This window comes from Saccostrea echinata, unplaced genomic scaffold (genome assembly GCF_033153115.1).
Source record: "Saccostrea echinata isolate AGI-Se365-2 ecotype Australia unplaced genomic scaffold, CSIRO_AGI_Sech_v1 ptg000064l, whole genome shotgun sequence".
NCBI lineage: Eukaryota > Metazoa > Mollusca > Bivalvia > Ostreida > Ostreidae > Saccostrea > Saccostrea echinata.
The window spans coordinates 6,220,251-6,238,568 of NW_026889813.1; the positions used below are offsets into that span (position 1 = coordinate 6,220,251).

The 18,318-nt window shown below is 33.2% G+C and overlaps 1 pseudogene; it reads left to right on the forward strand.

Moving 5' to 3' along the window:
- The first annotated feature begins 7,662 nt into the window (after positions 1-7,662).
- Positions 7,663-18,090, forward strand: LOC133175638 (uncharacterized; annotated as a pseudogene).
- Positions 18,091-18,318: the final 228 nt, after the last annotated feature.

Here is an 18,318-nt window from a genome sequence, read left to right on the forward strand (position 1 = left end):
ATGTGAGCTTGCTCACTTTTTCTTTCATTTTATTTCTCTTATTCATTCAATCTTATACAAAATTTAAAAATAAAATTAACATAAAAACAGAAAATGAATATTATGGAATATGTCTCAAATTGCAATTTAACATATTCAGAATGTATCACTGTACTCCAGGTCCCATACCTATAAGCATTCTGAAACATTAATTTCCCTGGCTGTATAAAACTGAAGTTTTCCAATTCAAGTTTCTTTTCAGTTTTGTAAGATTATTAAGTTTATTAATTATAAATCCAAGAACAAAAAAACTTTGTTTTAATTTTTCTATAAACACTGTAGTTATTTCAAACAATCATGTTGTTTTAACAAATTGTTCTGGACAGTTTTGTGCTCCTGTTTTGAGAGATAATTACCATAAGTAGAACTGATTAAGGCTTCTTCTTAGATTTGATATTTATACCATACATGTACTTTACATTTAAGAATTTTCTTAGATTCTTCTTTAGTTACATAAAAACCTGATTGGGATCTTTGTCAATATGAATAAAATATGTAGCTATTCCTTATTTCCCAGTATTTCCCGGGAAATACATGTACCTGTAATTCCCGGTAATTACCAGTATTTCCCATCGTCCTGGGAAATATGAGTATTTCCCAGTTTTTTGCCAACCCTGGTATATTAGGCACTAGTATCAGTGGGGGATCCCTCACCTCTTTCCCAAACATAAACTTTCATTGTTAATTAATTTGCCAGCACTACTTTTATGCTCTTAATGTTACACAAAGTATATACTATTTGAATAAGCAAATTCTTCTATTCTTAGGAAGGGATCCTCATCTGATGTGTGGGTATTGTTGATAATATAGAAAAGTTTCATTCCAATTGTCATGAATTCAGGAATCATTCACTAGTGACATGGCCTGGAAAACATAAATGCATTTATATAAAAGATCGCTCTATTCACATGCATCATCAATTAATTTGAATCAATATAATATATACACATGAAAACTCAATTTATCATTGTTCATTAATCATCTACATAAAAAAAAGTTCCTTAATTGTAAATGCAACAAATGAAGTAAATAAGTCGCATGTATATCCGAGTGTTTGCAAATCATTTACTAGTATGTAGGAAATACCACAAGGACTATGGGCAGATGTGAATATTCCAAATGTAGTCAACACTGTCCAATCTTAAGATACTGAAGTTAATCTATACTTAATTTGACTCCACTGTTTTCACTCATTACCCAATGATACACATTTTTCACATAATATCACAACTGAAAATAAGACTACACAATACCCAATTCAAATTCTCTTACTCAATACTACATGCATTGTATTCCCTTACTCAATGCTACATATTCTAGAAACCAACTGTTTCTGTCATTATCAATGCTAATATCAACGTTTGTTATGTGTAAAGAAAAAGAAAAAGAAAAACTCTGGTTAATCTCACAAAAACTTAGACCAGTCTCAAACTAATTCCAACAAAAGTTGTTTAGTAAAAAAAAAAAAGAAGCTTAATCATGCAAAACAAACGAGGTGAAAACTCCAACAAAATCTGGTGAAAGGGAAAGCATTATTTGGTATGATTTATTTACCTATACCTGTATATGGAAATTGATATAAAAGGGGCATAACTTCGTAAATACATCTAATTTCAGAGGAAAATTGCATATATCTTTCACAATAGCTTAATTTGGTTTGAAAACGTTGATATCATTGATATATATGATAATTATATAAAATACATGTATAGTGAATACAGAGTTTAAGAAAGAAAAATATATAGAAATCTTGATGGTTATGATTAGTTGAAGAGATAGTCTTATTTAGTATCAAAATATTAAATATAATGAAAAAAATCAATTTATTAAGACTGAAATAGAAAACTTTACCTATATTCTAATGATTAAGAGAAGAGAGAGTATATCGAACACTGGGCATATAAATATAAATCATCTTTTAGTGGCATAGAACATGTTTCACTTTTAATATCATTCTATAAATGCAATCTTACAAAAATTAACTTCCTATTTATTCATTATGGAAAAATGCACTAATATTATTCATCATTTAGTGTAATGATCAGAGTTTTTGGCTCACCTGAGCCGAAAGGCTCAAGTGAGCTTTTCTGATCACATTTTGTCCGTCGTCCATCTGTCTAGCTGTCCATCTGTCTGTCTGTCTGTCCGTCCGTCTGTAAACTTTTCACATATTCGACTTCTTCTCCAGAACCACTGGGCCAATTTCAATCAAACCTGCCACAAAGCATCCTTCGGTAAAGGGGATTCAAGTTTGTTCAAATGAAGGGCCACACCCTCTTTCAAGGGGAGATAATTAAGAATTAGTGAAAATTTGGTGGTATCTTTTAAAAATCTTCTTCTCAAGAACCACTGGGCTGTAAAAGTTGAAACTTATGTGAGAACTTCATTACATAGTGTAGATTCAAATTTGAACAAATCATGACCCTCTGGGGTAGGGTGGGGCCACAATGGGGGATCAAAGTTTTACATAGGAATATATAGGAATAAATCTTTAAAAATCTTCTTCTCAAGAACAACAAATCCCTAATTAGTCATATTGATATGGAATCATCCTCAGGTAGTGCAGATTCAAGTTTGTACAAATTATGACCCCCAGGGATAGGGTGGGGCCACAATGGGGAATCAAAGTTTTACATAGAAATATATAGAAATATATAGGAAATAAAATCTTGAAAAATCTTCTTCTCAATTACAACAAAGTCACAATAAGTCATATTGATGTGGATTCATCCTCAGGTAGTGTAGATTCAAGTTTGTATCAAATCATGACTCCTGAGGGTAGGGTGGGGCTAAAGTTTTGTATAGGAATATACAGAAGAAAAAAAAACTGGAAAAATATTCTTCTCAAGAACAGCAAAGCCTTGTTAAGTCATATTGATATGGAAGCATTCTCAGATAGTGTAGATTTAATTTTGTACAAATCATGACCCCCAGGGTTAGGGTGGGGTCACAATGGGGGATCAAAGTTTTACATAGGAATATATAGGAAAAAACTTTAAAATCTTCTTCTCAAGAACAGCAAAGTCATGTTTTGTCATATTGATATGGAAGCATCCTCAGGTAGTGTAGATTCAAGTTTGTTCAAATCATGACCCTCGGGGGTAGGGCGGGGCCACAATGGAGGATCTAAGTTTAACATAGAAATATATAGGAAAAATCTTCTCAAGAACAGCAAAGCCATGATGAGTCATATTTATATGGAAGCATCCTCAGGTAGTGTAGATTCAAGTTTTTTTCAAATCATGACCCCGGGGGTAGGGCGGGGCCACAATGGAGGATCAAAGTTTGACATAGAAATATATAGGAAAAATCTTTAAAAATCTTCTTCTCAGGAACAGCAAAGCCCTGATAGATCATATTTATGTGGAAGTATCCACAGGTAGTGTAGATTTAAGTTTGTTCAAATCATGACCCCCTGGGGTAGGGCGGGGCCACAATGGAGGATCAATGTCTGAAATAGAAACATATAGGAAGGTATCTTCTGATGAAGAACTGCAAAGCCATGATTAGTCATTTTGATATGGAAGCATCCTCAGGTAGTGTAGATTCAAGTTTGTTAAAATGATGACCCCCGGGGATAGGGATGGGCCACAATTTGGGGATCAAATTTTTTTTACATAGGAACATATTGGAAAATATCTTCTTCTCAAGAAATGAAATTCATGTTTAGTCATTTTGATATGGAAGCATCCTCAGGTAGTGTAAATTCATTTTTTTTTTTCAAATGATAACCCCCAGGGGTAGGGTGGGGCCCAATGGGGATCGAAAGTTTTACATAAGAACACATAGAAAAAAATATTTCTTCTCAATAACAGAAAAGCTGTTTAGTCATATTGATATGGAAGCATCCTCGGGTAGTGTAGATTCAAGTTTGTTCAAATGATGACCTCTGGGGTAGGGAGGAGCCACAATGGGGGATCAACATTTTACAAAGGAATGTATGGGAAAAAAGTTTTTAAAATCTTCTCAAGTACAACAAAGCTATTTGTTATTTTGACATGGAAGCATCATCAGGTAGTTTAAAATTCACCTCCCCCCCCCCAACCCCCAGTAATCTTTTCAATACTGAACTGATTTGTGTCTAGCTAATGTGCTCAGGTGAGCGATGTGGCCCATGCATGGGCCTCTTGTTCTTAAATTTGCATTTTGCTTAATTTTAAAGAAACCATTTAAGATATATTTATGTAAGCTTATGCACTTATACATAATTTGGTGAGAATTTATCATCTATATCCAACTTTTTAGATTTCAATTTTAAAGAAACTATTCAAGATATTCTCATCAAATTTCATACACTAATACAAATTTTCATGTTGCATTACTAATATACCCTCGGCGGGGCATTCATGTCCTATGGACATATTTCTAGTTTTTTATATTTATGTAATTGTAATTGTATCATTATGAAACATCGCTTCATCATTTACCAGATGTATTGCTTGAAGATATTCAGATTTCTGTTGAGATTTTTGAGAACTACTGTTGCAGGCTGTAAAAACAGCTTTCAATACATTTACTTTTTCAAATAATTTAAGATGATTCTGTGAAAGTCAATAGAGAAGGTGATTAAACAACACTACCCCAGCCATGCCAAACCTCTTGTGAAAACCTGGCAGTTTTAATTTGTCCTAATCGTCCCTTGATCCTGGAAATGCTTATGCTCAAAAAGCTCAATGGTTGTTGTTTACATTGTTTTAATGATAAAACTGCTGATTCCTGTGCATAAACAGGCATTCATTATACATGTAAAGAAAACATTGGAAAAAAATATATACTTGAATTTATAGTCGTATTTTCACTAGTCCGTACCGATTAGCACTACATGAAGTTTACTAATCTAATGCAATTTTTACTAGTCTCGGACATGAGCTTACTTCAAACCCTGGGTTGATACCACTCATAAATACTCAGGGTTGGAAATTAACTTTTTTTTAGCACTAGTCCGTACGGACTAGTGACTTCTAATTTTCACTAGTCCGCAAAGCATTCCACTAGTCCGCCCACTAGCATGTAAAAATGGTGACACAAAACTTAAAATTTAATCCATTTATTCAATAAAATGTGTCTCCACACATCAGTTGGAAACTATTACCTTTTGTGAAAGATAGAGGCAACCATACTTAATAGACTCTTTTTAGGGCTGCAGCCTCTTCTTCAGTCATAGTTACTTCCTCATTACTTTCCTCATCTAATGGTCGTCTATTTCTTTCACCACGTGAGTTCCAGTGATGTATTGCAGGAACGGGGTTAAACACCTCTATTGTAGGTGTCATAGACTGAGTCAAGAGAAGATCATTTAAAACAGCGTTTCTTAGCCTAGATCTCCAGTCATTTTTGGTTAATTTTAGTTCACAGAAACCTCTTTCTGCATCTGCAGAAGAAGCAGGTAATGTCAGATTTTCTTCCAACCAAGTCCCATCTCAGGTCATTCAGTGAAGCAGCAGATCCTCTAAAATTTAGAAACATTTAAGTTTTACAACAGATTGAATGCAAGTACATGTATTATTTTTCTTATAAATTTACATAAAAGTTAAAATTTTAAATTTGACATTGTCAAATATTTATATTATAGGAAATTTTTTTGATAAATGCCAGTCTTCAAAGTACACCACTCTGTTTCAATTTCATTTACTTGTAAGCCAGCCCTATCAAGAATGGGACTAAAGTGCTCAACCAGTGTGTGAATCTCATCATCACCAAAATCTGAAATAATAAATTTAAAACTATTTTGAACAAAATTTATTTTTTCCTTCATATGTCATGATTTTGATTTTCTTATAATTTATACCTGCAAAACCCTCTGCTTCTAATGGCCATTGGTTAAAATCTGCCACCATGGTTGCTTCTACTACTTCATTTTGTGCATCCTGTAACCTGCACTGGAGGCATGATGAGAGGTTCTCAACACACTGTTCCCAGGATGATACAAAAGTGGCCATATTGACTCTACCAGGAGAAGATGTTAACTCAAATCCATTGAATGTAGTTACAGCTTCTTCTGAGTCATCAACAATGCATGATGCCTTCAATTCTTTAAGATTAAGACCATCCCTGCAATCTTTTATGAGAGATCAGTACCTAGCACACAATTCTAAAGAACTGTTTGTCATGCATTGTTGCTGGAAAATAAAATAATATAATTAGCATATAACTATAATTTTAATATATGTTTTTTTAATTTATAAAAACCTGATCTTGAAGTTTTTTTTATCAGAGTTATGGTAAATTGCACCCTGAGGTGAACTTCACCATTAACACAGGCTTCTTCTTGTAAGAATAGGCTAAGCTTGGATAGGACCCCTATGATGTCTGTAAGCATGGTAAGAAAAGCCATGAACTCCAAGACATCTTTGTCAAGCAACAGCTTCAAGTAACCTTTAGATTTTCCAAGTGGTTCAACAGAAACTCCTGGCTGCTTTGGCATCTAAACAAAATAAATATTTAAGGCCAAAATAAAAAAAATACCTTTGTTTCCCCTAACGCGACCGACCCAATTTAATCCCGCCGACTGAAAAGTTTTTTTAAGATTATTTCAATATTTTTTTTTTAATGTTTATCAACTTCTATAAAATACAATTTCATGAAAACCCGTTCTAATCAGAAAATCAGAATGTATTTTCAAAGCTGCTGTCAGGAAAAAAAATTACTTACCTACCTACTTACCCAACTTCAGATTTTAGGGTCGGGTTAGGGGAAATGATGACCTAATTGATTTTGTTATTTTAATTTTACACTTAATAAAATCAAAGTTAAATAATTAAATAATTAATAAATAATTAAATCTGGACACTGCAATTTTCAGATTTCAATATAATCCTCAAGTGATATAATGATAATGTTTTTTTTTTCTGTACCTGTTGGAGTTGAGTAACTATTGCAGGGAATACTTTCCATAAATTTTCCAATGCTCTATGCCAGTGTGGCAGTCATCGTGTTTTATCAATACAAGTAGGGACTAGAAGATTCAAACTCAAGGCATCACAAGTTCGTTTTCAAATTTGACCTATTCAGAGGACTATTTCTATAAAAATAGTATAGTCCTGTCAGTAAAGTTTCAACTTTACTATGCAGAGAATTTTTTTTTCAATGCATCTTTGTAAGCCAGCTCAAGTCTATGGGCATGGCAGTGGATTACTTGCATTAATGGCTGTAGTTCCTTAAGCTTAGTAGCAACACCAGACTTCTTTCCAATGTTCACCGAGGCCCCATCAGAACCAAATCCAACTAGCTTCCCTGACCATTCCTCTTCAATTAGATTCAGAGAATTCATAGCATTCCCAATTGCCCCTAGAATACCATCAGCATCTGATTTCTCTGTTGACTGCACACTAACAAAATATGTTTTAACAAGACCAGACACTGCGACTCTGATATAAACTATTTCCTGGGTCAAAATAGCAGTATCTGTAGCACCATCTGTGATAATTGAAAGGAAAGGACACTGCTTTACAAAAGATGACATATCATTTCTTGCAACAGCTGCTATACTTTCTGAAAACAGTGTGGACTAGTGCCTTGCAAAGTTTGCTAGTCCGACACAGTTTTCACTAGTCTCGGACTTACGGACATGAGCTAATTTAGAACCCTGATACTGAACTCCTAGCCAAAGTGCTCAGGTGAGCGATGTGGTCCATGGGCCTCTTCTTTGATTTAGAATTCCCAATTGAAAGGATACAGGACTCTTATTTCAAAAAGGGTCAATTAAGCCCTGATCTCTATTAAGCTAATAATATTTAACCCGAAACATTTTTGCTGGCTCTGAAAGTCTTTTGTAATGAGTTTATTTGCAGCATTTTAAATTAAATTATTCACGCATGCTGTTTTTCCCTTGAAATCTAGACTGCTTTATGCTGTTGTAATTAATACATAGAACAGGTATTAAAAATTGATTTATAAGGGTGCCTCCTCCAAAAGTATGAAATTCATGGCCTCTGAGTCAAGGATTCTGGTGTTAGGAGGGGGCTCTATTGATTATAAAGTGAAAATGCATTAATTCTTTGAAAATCTAATTTTGCAGGTGAGGTGGTTGATGCAGATTTTGAAAATGAAACCAACATGAAAACTCTGCTGGCAAACCATCTCTTCGGAAAGCTGGCAACTTCACCAGACTTCACTATTGACAAAGGCTGTAAAAGTAAAAGAGGAAAAAAATGCAGTTGCAGTGATGAAAATTGTGTATTAACTGGAGATTTTGGAGATACCAGTATAGGTATAAAGTAAATGCATGTAGTAGATTTTAGTTCACGTGGGCAAGGCTTCTATTTCATTGTGTTTTATGATAGATTCCCTATAAAATTTCAGTTGTAGGTCACCTGAGTCACTAACCTGTTTTCACTTGTGTCATTCCTTGTTCATTGTCAGTCATCCGCTAACATTTCTGTAAGGGTATTTTTAGCTCACCTGAGCCGAAGGCTCAAGTAAGTTTTTCTGATGACATTTTGTCCGTTGTCCTTCTGTCTGTCCGTCTGTAAATTTTTCACATTTTCGACTTCTTCTCAAGAACCACTGGGCCAATTTCAACCAAACTTGCCACAAAGTATCCTTGGGTAAAGGGGATTCAAGTTTGTTCAAATGAAGGGCCCTGTCCTCTTCCAAGGGGAGATTATTAAAAATTAGTGAAAAATTAATAGCATCTTTAAAAAATCTTCTTCTAAAGAACCACAAGGCCAGGAAAGATGAAACTCATGTAAAAACATCCTCAGGTAGTGTAGATCCAAGTTTATTCAAATCATGGGTGGGGCCACAATGGACGATCAAAGTTTTACATAGAAATATATAGGAAAAAGTCTTTAAAAAATCTCAACAAGAACAGCAAAGCCATTATTGGACATTTTTATATGGAAGCATCCTTAGGTAGATTCAAATTTGTTCAAGTCGTGACCCCCGGGGGTAGGGTGGGGCCACAATGGAGGATCAAATTTTTACATAGAAATATATAGGAAAAATCTTTAAAAATCTTTTTTCTCATGAACAGCAAAGCCATGATTTGTCATATTTACCTGGTATATGTGGCAGCATTCTCAGGTAGTGTAGATTCTAGTTTGTTCAAATCCTTACCCCCTGGGGTAGGGTGTGGCCACAATGGGGGATCAATGTTTTACATAGGTTCACATAGGAATATATAAGAAAATATCTTCAAGAACTGCAATGCCATAATTAGTCATTTTGATTTGAAGGCATCCTCAGGTTCGATTCAAATTTGTTAAAATGACGACCCCAAGGGATAGGGTGGGGCCACAATGGGGGATCAAAAATTTTACAAAGGAACAAATAGGAAAAAATTTTCTTGTGAAGAACAGAAAAGCTATACTTAGTCATATTGATATGGAAGCATCCTCAGGTAGTGTAGATTCAAGTTTGTTGAAATGATGACCCTTTCGGATAGGGAGGGGCCTTAATGGGGGATAAAATTTTTACCAAGGAATATATAGGAAATTAAAAAAAAAAATCTTCTCAAGTACAACAAAGCCATTTGTTATTTACATGGAAGCATCATCAGGTAGTTAAAATTTCAAGCTCTGTAGTAGCCTTTTAATTATTATACTTCAATCTGTTAAAATGTTCCACATATAAAGTAAAGAAGGTAAGGCCAAAATAAACTTAAATCTTGCCGACTGAAAAGTTTTTTAATAAGATTATTCAAATATTTTTTTTTATTGTTTATCAACTTTATAAAATACAATTTCATTAAAATCCCTATTCTATCAGAACGGCGGCTTTTGTTTTACTCTCATTTGGCACCCACAAGATGTGGCCACAGAGGATTAGTTCGTGTTAATAAAACAACGGCGTGTTATAAAACAACGGCGATGTATCAGTCTTAATATATATCTTTAACGTATTAGAATCCTTCACTCTTGAAACATTTCGTGAGTTAAATATACCATGACTAAGGAGTGTTAAGATGGTATTTGCAAATGTGTCTTCTAAAATTAATGTACGTAGTAAGCAAGGCAAAGCCTGCCATATGAGCAGATGAGGGGCCCACCTTATGTATGCATATCAATAAATTTTACTGATTTCATTCGTTTGGATCTATTAAACAGTTCATGTATCATGATTCTATTTTTACTATATAGGACCATAGGAGTTGTAAATATGTCTTTGTATAATTATTTCATCCTGATAAATATTATTCAGAAGTCGTTTCTTCATTTCTTTTAGTTATGGGGTAAACTTCGTGACTATAACATTAGATATATGAAACTTTAATCATTTTAGATATGGTTTGGTTGAATTAAATATTTTTATACAGGTACACTCTTAACAAATAGTGTAGAAATCTTTAAAATTGGCTTATGATATGGCTTCCTGAGATGTCCAATGTATTTTTCTTTAGTTAGGCCCTTGAAAATAGGTTGTTTCTTTGCTTTAAAATACCTTTAAAAAATGTTAGGTCGACACCATTTGAACACCTGCCTGGTGGAGGGATCCTAATTTAGAATTTTTCTCTGTATTTATGGCCATTGATCATAAAGCATCAATAAGGGACCTTTTTCGTGCCAACATCTACATGTATACTGCAACACTGCATGGACCTACGTTGTTTACGATCTCATTTGACTAACCAGTCTCCAAGTCACACGTTGGGACCTGTGACTTAGAATAAGCTCCTGACTTACGTCATGACTCCAAAACGAAACACTGGAATCAGTGCAACACGCGAGGCCCTTGACATTTTGTCTGTGTAAGCACTCGAAGATGATAGTAGGTTTGAAAAAATGTACTCGGATGGCAGATGGTTGAGTATTTGCGAATCTTGTATTTTTGTATAAATTCGATTTTAACAAATTTACGCTGGCCTGAGATATTTCACAAGTTCAAATGAATAATATTTGTGAATTAATTTACCATACATGTTGCTTTTAAATTTCATTTGTATGATCATGATGATATTCGGTTTAAAAATCGGTTTCTTTTGTTCTTTCTTATTTATATTATTTATATATTATTTATATATTATTTATATATTATTTATTTTTCAGCATGTATTTTCAAAACTGTTGTCAGAAAAAAAATAATTTACCTACCAACCTACCTAACTTGAAATTTTAGGGTCGGGTTAGGGGAAACAAAAGATATTTTTAATAATGGCCTAAAATAACTATCTTATATAGTCTGAAAATTTCTGGGGTATAGTTTTTGCTACCCACCCCTTTGAAAATTTTCATTCAATTTTTGCTGCCAACTTTTATTTCCTGTAATCAATCTATAGTCTTATGATGTCATCCTGACTTCAGTAGCATTGTGACGTCGTCAAGATTTCAGCTCATTCTACTAGTGTTATCTTATTCCAAATACTTTTATAATTATTTTTTTTCATGTTTTTTCCTATGGAACTGTAGTATCGGGTAATTCCAACCCTAGAAATTGATACACTCAGTATAATAGAACACTTATCCACTGGCTGTGAGTGGGATACAGTACAGCTCACGAGTTATTGCCACCCCACCGTGGAAAACACACGGTGGAAAATACCCCATGTTACCAGGGCTCGACATTAACGCTTGTCCACTTGTCCGGTACCACTGAAAAAAAAATACGGACAAGTGAATATTGCTTGGCACTTGACCGATTGGACAAGTGCATTTTAATGTAAAGAAGTCTTCAAATAATAAAAAGAACGACTATTGAAAGTTCAAAGAAAGTAAAGACGGAAGCAGTACATAAAAAACGTACTTTGATCCCGATATGAATTGCTATGTAATTGAGTTCACAATCAGGATCAAAGTTCACTAATTGCATACTACTGCAAAGGCATGAAAGTTACGTCGAGTTACGAAGTTTAGATTCTGTTTGATGTTGACAGTTTCATTTGTGAACATTTATGTTGTTGTTAGGATAGAAAGTCTAGATAAAATTTTGTTTTTATGTGTTTTTATGCCCCGCCATGAATATTGCGGGGACATATAGTGTTTGTCATGTCCATCTTCCGTCCTTCCGTCTATCTTTCCGTCATGCTTTGCGTTTAGCTCTGTTCAAAGCTCAGCTTCAAAGAAACTATCCAAGGTATTTTTATCAAACTTCATATGCTGATAGATATTGATGAGGGCTATGCAACTGCATCAACATTTTTTGACCTTGACCTTTCATTTGACCTTAACCTCACTTTTCTTAAATTAGTGTTTAGCTTTGTTGTAAAGATACCATTCTAGATAGTAATCAAACTTCATATGTTGATACATACTGATGTAAGCTATTCAACTGCATTCAAAATTTTTTGACCTTGACCTTTCTTTTGACCTTGACTTCACTTTTCTTAAATTAGTGTTTTGCTCAGTTTTAATGAAATCATTCAAGATATTTTTATCAAACTTAATATGCTTATACATACTGATGAGAGCTATTCAACTACATCAATATCTTTTGACATTCACCCTTCCTTTGAGTTTGACCTCACTTTTTTTAAATTAGTGTTTAGCTCAGTTTTAAAGAAACCATTCAATAGAGTGTTGTCAAACTTCATATGGTGATACATACTGATGAGAGCTATTCAACTGCATCAACATATTTTGACCTTGACTTTTCATTTGACCTTGACCTCACTTTTGTCAATTTGTGTTTAACTCAGTTTTAAAGATACCATTCAAGATAGTGTAATCAAACTTCATATGTTGATACATACTGATGTAAGCTATTCAACTGCATTCAACATTTTTTGACCTTGACCTTTCTTTTGACCTTGACTTCACTTTTCTTAAATTAGTGTTTTGCTCAGTTTTAATGAAATCATTCAAGATATTTTTATCAAACTTAATATGCTTATACATACTGATGAGAGCTATTCAACTGCATCAATATCTTTTGACCTTCACCCTTCCTTTGACCCTGACATCACTTTTCTTAAATTAGTGTTTAGCTCAGTTTTAAAGAAACCATTCAATATAGTGTTGTCAACTTCATATGGTGATACATACTGATGAGAGCTATTTAACTGCATCAACATATTTTGACCTTGACCTTTCCTTTGACCTTGACCTCACTTTTGTCAATTTGTGTTTAACTCAGTTTTAAAGATACCATTCAAGATAGTGTAATCAAACTTCATATGTTGATACATACTGATGTAAGCTATTCAACTGCATTCAACATTTTTTGACCTTGACCTTTCTTTTGACCTTGACTTCACTTTTCTTAAATTAGTGTTTTGCTCAGTTTTGATGAAATCATTCAAGATATTTTTATCAAACTTGATATGCTTATACATACTGATGAAAGCTATTCAACTGCATCAATATCTTTTGACCTTCACCCTTCCTTTGAACTTGACCTCACTTTTTTAAATTAGTGTTTAGCTCAGTTTTAAAGAAACCATTCAATATAGTGTTGTCAAACTTCATATGGTGATACATACTGATGAGAGGTTTTCAACTGCATCAACATATTTTGACCTTGACCTTTCCTTTGACCTTGACCTAAATTTTGTCAATTTGTGTTAACTCAGTTTTAAAAAAAATACATCCAGAATATTTTTTATCAAACTTCATATGCTTATACATACTGATGTAACCTTTTCAACTGCATCAACATTTTTTGACCTTGACCTTTCTTTGACCTTAACTTCTTTTATTTTAAATTTGTGTTTAGCTCAGTTTTAAATAAACCATTCAAAATATTTTTATCATACTTAAATATGGTGAATTATAATATTCAACATGCCACAGCCTTTGGTTACAATAGAGGGAGCAAATATAAGAAGAAGTAGTTTTTTTTCTCTTTTAAACCATGAGCACATGTTTGTCTTTTAATCTCCTTTTGACACAACATTATTAATGCAAATATACAACTACTGTTAAACAAAGAACAATCGACAAACATGTGCTGACAATGTACAAAGTCAATGAAAAAGTGGGCGCCCTCTTTATCGTACAGAGATTCAAGATATTGTGACGACCCCCTTTGAAAACAGCTTCGTACTTCATAAATACATACTTTTATTCAATGTAATTACGTAAAGTTGTAGATTACATTTTGACCATTCCTGCAATTAAAAGAAAAATGCTTGTTTTGAAAGTTTATTTTGTCGCAATTTTCGCATGTCCTTAAGTGCAGTCATCCTTTGTGGCCCCAGGGTCAGGAGCTCTCATGTTACATTGTATTGCGAGGCTCTATTGATTATATAGTGAAAGTGAATTATTTCTTTGAAATCTACTTCTCTGTCCCTGGGTATATAGCAGACCAACCAAGTATATAGTTATGACGAGCAAGGGCAACTCTTTCAAAATTGTGATTATCTTGGCCCCTGGGTCAGGAGTTTGGTTTTAGGGCGGGGCTTTATTGAATCTATAGTGAAAATGGATTATTTCCTTGAAAATCTTCCTCTCTGTTCCTGGGTATCTTTGAGGTAAAAAGATTGTAAAAAGTTGTATTAATCAGGGATGTTTTTACCAGATTTTGAAATTCTGTACCCTTTCGTCAATTTATTAATTTCTACTGAAAGAAGTTATTCCCCTTTGCTATTCACCTATAATAGTTAATCACTGTAAATAATGTAACTTAAAAGGTCAATTGAATAACAGAATTATACAAGAAATTTTCGTAATATTTAATACAAAAGTACTTTCTTAGTTTTTAATGGTCAGGAAAAGTTATAAATCATAGATTAATGAAAATGGTACAAAAATACCATATCTTTGTACAATAAATAATTGCAAGAGAGGCCAATGCGAGGGGGAATGAAATGTGCTAACTGATAGTGTTTTGTCTAGTCTGCATGAGGATAGTGACAAATGGGGGAAAGTACAGGCAAATAAATAGATCAACTTTAAGATTTGTTATTGAGTACTAAATTAATATTTTGCTGATCCCTGATTATCCTTTTTCTCTTGCTTTTGGGCAACATAGCTTTATTAATCAGCTTATTCTGTTTTAATCTATGGATTGTTACATTATACTAAGGTGACCGTTAAGGCCCTTGGGCCTCTTGTTTGAAATGTAATAGCAAGTAGTTTTTACGTTTTTCTTGCAGGAAACCTTGAAGTATGGCATGGCAGTGTCGACATCATTGTCAAGAATGACCTTGTTATTGAAAATTTGGAGAAGGAACCAGACAGTCCAGGAGGAAGATCTCCTGTAGAGGTTAAAATGAAAAGTAATAATTTAAGTAGAAATCCTCAGCTGGTTGCAGAGACTATTGTGTTTTCATTTTTGCAAAAAAAAAAAAAAAAACACACACCCTGAGCTGTCTAATTTCCTTATTCCATGTGTAGGCATTGCTAGTAGTGTAATGCTGTTGATGTTTTATAATTCAGAGCATAATGTCTTTTTAGAGAGTTCCCTTATTCCTCTTTTATCTTCAACATGTAAAAGCATGTTTTCAGTGGAAGCAATTTTGGTCACTTGGCTAGCTGTCAATTACAGATTTCTTTGCACAGGCTTAACAGATGAAATGCTCCCATTTAAAGCATGTTTCTTTGAAGAAGCTAATAACAGGAAAATTGTATACGAAAATGGACTTCAGATGCATAATGTAGGTCAAACACCTATAAAGGAGATCATTTTACCAAATGAATGGGAATTTAATGATTTTTTGATGGAAAGTCGCAGAAGAATTGGAGAGTGGAAACTCAAGCAGAAAAAGTAGACTTGTTATAGTAGTTTCCATACATGTTTAAACAATTACTGTAAAGGTTTATTGTACTCAAATTTTTAGCAACCGCCCTGCTCATCTTACGCATATTAGCTCACCTTAGCCAAAGGCTTAAGTGAGCTTTTCGGATCAAAATTTGTCCGTTGTCCTTCATTATGGCATTGTCATTGATTTTCATAACTTTTCACATTTTCATCTTCTCTAGAACAAGAGGGTCATTTTCAACCAAACTTGGCACAGAGTATCCTTTGTTGAAGGAAATGAAAATTTGTTCAAATGAAGGACCACACTCTCTTCCAATGGGACTTTTCCAATGGGAAATTATAAAGAAATAGTAGAATTGGATGAGGTTATTAAAAAATCTTCTCAAGAAGCACTTGGCGAGAAAAGATGAAACAAGTGAAAGCTCTCTGACATAGTGTAGATTCAAGTTTAAGGATAAAGTTATAAGACAAATAAAAGTCAGAACTATTTGAAACACATCTGTGTGATTAATACATTGGACTAGGTTACGATAAATTTTGTCAACATTCCAACCAAGAAAAGGGGAGATATAATATTTGAACCTGGATGAAAACTTCTGACATCGTTAATAAAAGAAAAAAAAAGAATGGGCATTCATTTAACATTCATTTTGCAGATCTCTACTTTCACTTTCATTCTTCGCAGAAATCCATTTTTTTTAACAAAATGTAAACTAGTTCATCATTTACTCTATTTGGCAACTTAATGAACATATTGAGTAGTATTGCTTCCATTGAGTAGTATTGCTTTCATGCTATATCAACAAAGATCGCTCTTGAAAAAGCTAAAGTACTTAAACCATAGTGATGAGCATGAAAAACATTTTTATTTGCATATAATTTGTCAATGGTGTTTTTGTCTACTTCTGGGTAATTCAATTTTAAATTATTTGAGGCATATTTACATATATATCTTCTCAAAATTGAAGCATAAAACAATGTGTGCGATGCTACCTCTTTTGAGGCTTGAATCTTCCCCTTTTTTTATCACAGTAGGGTAACATGTATGGTCCTCAGGTAGATTCAAGTTTATTCAAATCATGACCCCCCCCCCCCCAGGGATAGGGTGCACCATAATGGGGGGGATCAAATTTTACATAGAAATACATAGAAAAAAAAATCTTCTTCTCAAGAACATCAAGGATATGATTTGTCATATTTATATTGAAGCATCCTCAGGTTGTAGATTCAAATTTGTTCAAGGCATCTAGAGGTGGGGGAGGCCACAATATGTGATCAAATTTTAACATTTATGTGATCCTTGAGAATTAACTTTTATCCTATTTCATGCAAATTGTTGGAAAAAATCAATTGCTGTAAAATGATTATACAATTTAATAGAAATGTTTTTTAAACAATTAAGTAGAAATGGTTTTTATACAATTTTCAGTTGTCTTAAGCATTTACATTTTTGCAGGGGTAATAATTTGAGATCTGTAGCATCCAATAGTTTAGTTGGAACAAATGGACATCTTATCCCCTGATTTATGTGCAAAAGCACATGAACATTAAATATCAATCATATGCCCCACTGTCAGTCTGTCTGTCAGAAAAGATTAATCTTGGTGAAAACTTTCTGAGTGAGAAAATAGAGGGCCTTCATACTTTTAATGTGAACTTCCTGTGGCAAAACCGTTCCAATTGAATAATGAATTTTTGACCTCATGACCTTGAAGACTTTTTAAAAAATAACTTTAAAGTCATATGCAGCGTATTGTGCAAGTACTGAACATTATACCTTTCTAACTGATAATTTTCCGAGATATTCTAAATTCAAAATCATAGTGTCATAAGATATTTCAAGACAAAAATATCAGTATACAATACCAGGAGCTTTAAAAAGATTTGAATGACGGAAATCCTTGATATATATTTTTCTTAATAATCAAAAATATAGTTAAAGCCAGTATTTCCTCAAAAGTTGATTAAGAGTTGTACAGACATCTAAAAATCGCACAACGGTCCTTTATTTTTATTGGGATTCTTAAATTATATAAGGAATAAGAAAATAAAATTCAAAAATATCTGTGACAAGACCTTTCTTGAAGTACTATTATTCTTGACATTAATCTTGAAGTTTAAAAGTTTCAACCTTAACTGTAGCTTTTGCATGTGAAAGACAGGACTTGCATCTTTTATAAGTGCATTTCCAGTGCAAAACCTTTTCAAATGAAATATACACAGTGTATGTATTCACAACTTACACTCTGACTTTCTAAATATTAACCTTTAACATAACTTTGACCAGGAAGTTTTTTTTCTCTCTCAAAAAAATTTTTTTTAGTATGATGGACAGACTGAACAATACAGATATATTCAGAAAGAAAAAAAAAACAATTCTCTATATTTACTTGTTTTTCTAAAAGAGAAATTTAATATAAAAAAGGAGGACACATTGATTACTTAAATTAAGTACAGTGTATCATTGTCTTTTCATCTCAAAAACAGTTTGGAAAAAAATAAATTTAAATGTGTTTTTGTTGTTTTGTCTTCCATGTATTTTTCAATATATTTTTAGCAATGGGATAGTAGGGGTTCATTAAATTATTTTGTATTTTTTATGATTATCATCCACCCCTATGGTATTATATCATCCATTTATTTCATATATGTTTTAAATAAAATTTACTCTAAAGTTGCATATCATAATTCATCTCCATGACATTA